At 48.1% G+C, this 3,291-nt stretch overlaps 1 pseudogene; it reads right to left on the reverse strand.

Moving 5' to 3' along the window:
* Window positions 1-571: 571 nt before the first annotated feature.
* Rpl13a-ps11 (ribosomal protein L13A, pseudogene 11) lies at window positions 572-1,497 on the reverse strand (annotated as a pseudogene).
* Window positions 1,498-3,291: the final 1,794 nt, after the last annotated feature.

The following is a 3,291-nucleotide window of genomic DNA, read 5'->3' on the forward strand; positions in this document are numbered from 1 at the left end:
GATTTCTAGCTGAGTGAACCATTGGATATCCACAGCAATGGCTAACTTTAGAGTAGGAACTCATGATGGGAAGGGGGGGCCTGCAGGGATTGTTTGGTTTGATTTTTGGATGATGGTTCCATCCGTGACAGTGGTTCTCGACCTTCCTAATGCTGTGACACAGTCCCGTGTGCTGTGGAGACCCCACATTCTCATTGCTACTTCGTAATTGTAATTTTGCTACCGCTGTGAATTGTAATGTAGAACATGTGTGCTTTGCAAGGGCCTTAAGCGGCCTCTGTCCAGGGGTCGTTTGAGTTCTCTAAGGGGTTGCTACTGGCAATGGGGAACTGCTGGTCTGTTGATGTGAGGACAAACGCTGTTGCTGCCGTGCTGCAGAGCTGAGATACAGCTGAGAGCTGAATTATTCTCCAGTGTGAGGGAGATTCCTATGGCAAGTTCAAAACTGTGTCCAAACTGAGGTTAGGAGGAGAGCCTTTGTCCCTGCTCGCCTCTCCAATGCCCGACATCTGCTGCCTTTTTTTTTGTTTGTTTGTTTTTGTTTTTGTTTTTGTTTTTTTGAGGCACAGTCTGTATTGGGTTCACACCAAGAGTCCATTGGTCTTGAGGACCTCTGTGAACTTGCAGATTTTCTTCTCCACATTCTTTTCTGCCTGTTTCCTTAGCCTCGAGAGCTGCTTCCTCTTCCGGTAGTGGATCTTTGCCTTTTCCTTCCGTTTCTCCTCCAGAGTAGCTGGCACTGCCTGGTATTTCCACCCGACCTCATGAGCCAGACGCCCCAGGTAAGCAAACCTTCTGGTAGGCTTCAGCCGCACAACCTTGAGGGCAGCAGGGACCACCATCCGCTTTTTCTTGTCATAGAGTGGAAGGATCCCGTCCAACACCTTGAGGCGTTCCAGGGCAGCCTGGCCTCTCTTGGTCTTGCGGGGTAGCATGCCTCGCACAGTGCGCCAAAAAATGTGGCTTGGGGCTCGGAAGTGGTAGGGGCCTCGAGACGGGTTGGTGACGCTTTCGGAGAAAGGCCAGATACTTTAACTTGTTTCTGTTGAAATTTCCAGAAATGTTGATGCCCTCACAGCGTACAACCACTACCTTCCGGCCCAGCAGTACCCTGCTTGGCCACAATGGCCGCCAGGCGGCCCAGAAGATGGCCCCGGCCATCCAATACTAGAACCTGCCCCTCCGCCACCCTCGGCAGCCGCCTAGGAAAGCTCTGCTGCCTTTTAAACAAAGACCTCTCACTGTGGCGCTGGATGCTCAAGTGTCTATGTCCGGGCCAGCAGGGATCTGGCTTTTCCCTCCGCCCTGAAGTTTCCTAAGGAATTTTCGTGACCTCTGTAATACGGTAGCTATCTAAGTTCCACTTCCCAAACTTCAAGGACTCCCATCGAAAGTTTAAATTGAGGACGCTATGTAGACTTGTCACCAATGGATGCACGGCCACCGTGACATCATTACAAATCCTTGAATGCTCTCCGGGAAGATGATGCTGGTCATTGCAGCGTCAGCATCTCCTGGGGTTTGAAGCTTGAGCCTCTTTGCTGACCTCAGCTGCCTAGAGTCTCCTCTCTTGGTCCACTTACGCAGTCTTCTCAGTAGATGCTGTGACGAGAGAAATAGCTGCTTTTGCCCCCTCCCATTTGCATACCACACATACATTTAAGGTTTTATTATTGCAATTAAGAATGGTTTTGCTGGCTTTCCTTAACAATTAAAGTATTTTACTAGAAAGAAAAACCTCTCTGATTGCATTAGTATTAGAAAAAAAAAAGCAGTCTTCACACGGGGCAGTGGTGGTGCATGCCTATAATCCCAGCACTTGGGAGGCAGAGGCAGGCACATCTCTGTGAGTTCAAGGTCAGCCTGAGCTACAGAGTGAGTTCCAAGACAGCCAGAGCTACACAGAAAAATGCTGTCTCAAAAAGACAAATAAAACAAACAATGAATGAATGAATGAATGAATGAATGAAAAAAGCAGTCTTCAAGTAGAAGGTGTTGCCGATGAGAAGAGCATTATTATATATTGAGAAAGGGGGTCAATTAATGAAGGAAAGAAAACAATTAGAAATACGTAAGGCAACTCACCAATGGAAGACATTTACTTTATCCCACAATGCATGTTCTTCTCAAGTAGATCTAGAGTGTTTTCTGAAACAGACCATATTTTGACTGAGGCAGCAAGTGGCAGTAAGTTTAAAAAGTTTGGAGATTTACCAGGTGCCATTCCTGATTGCATCGTGATGAAACTGGAAGCAGGAGAAAGGGAAACCGTGTCGGTCACAAAGAACATGTGGACGAAACAATATATGCTTAACCCTGAGGTTCCTGAATCACAGAGCAACCTGAAAATGCTCTCAGATGAACGGAAGCACAAGCACGGTGTGCCAAAATGTACAGGGTGCAGCCCAGACATACACTCTGCATAAGCACAATGAACAGAAGTAGGGCTGGGGGAGGGCTCCGGTGGGAAAGTCTTGCTGCACAAGGATGAGGACCAAAGCCAGGATTCCCAGCACCCATATAGATACAAGTGTGGGATGCCCTGTCGGCAGTTCTAGTGCTCAGAAGGCGGGGCTCAACCAGCAAGCTGGCTGTACTGCTGAATTGGTGAGTTCTGGGTTCAAGAGAGAGAGATCCTGCCTCGAAATACCACGTGAAGAATGATTGGGGGAAGACAAGACTCGGCATCACAGACGAAAGCTGGGGGAAGCTGCACAGGCTGGAGTCCAAACAGTGACAGCGAATGCTCAATGGAGAGAGGCAGAGAGCTGGGCTGGGAATGAGGTTCAGCCAGCAGCTCTGTGGTGTTCCTCCTGAAACAGCTCCAGGGGAACTGGGCTATGATATTGTCATGTCCCACTGTAGCCAGCGTACTGGATCTCAAGACCTGGCCCCTCAGCTACTGCTGTGTGCTCTTCACTACTGGCTTTGGTTGTCACAGAGACACTGGGCCAGTTTGGGGGTTCCTGAGAATCCACAGCAATATGCATAATGTATTTGCATTTCGTTTTCTCCCACTACTGAAAGCACAACATGGCATCCTATTCAGCCAGGCAGAGTTTTATGTCTATGTCATACTTTAAATGCCAAGGGCACTTTGAGAAAGAAGCAGGTAGAGGGGAGAGAAAGATAGAGACTGAAGAGAAAGATTTGTGATAGAGTACCTTGTCACAGAGAATCTGATTTCCAAAAGGTTAATTCATCACCTAATTTAATTATCTGACTTTGTCTCTAGCTCAGCTGTGCACATGGTCAATCTCTCTCTCTCTCTCTCTCTCTCTCTCTCTCTCT

Source organism: Rattus norvegicus, chromosome 16 (genome assembly GCF_021556685.1).
Source record: "Rattus norvegicus strain SHRSP/BbbUtx chromosome 16, alternate assembly SHRSP_T2T, whole genome shotgun sequence".
NCBI classification, from domain to species: Eukaryota; Metazoa; Chordata; class Mammalia; order Rodentia; family Muridae; genus Rattus; species Rattus norvegicus.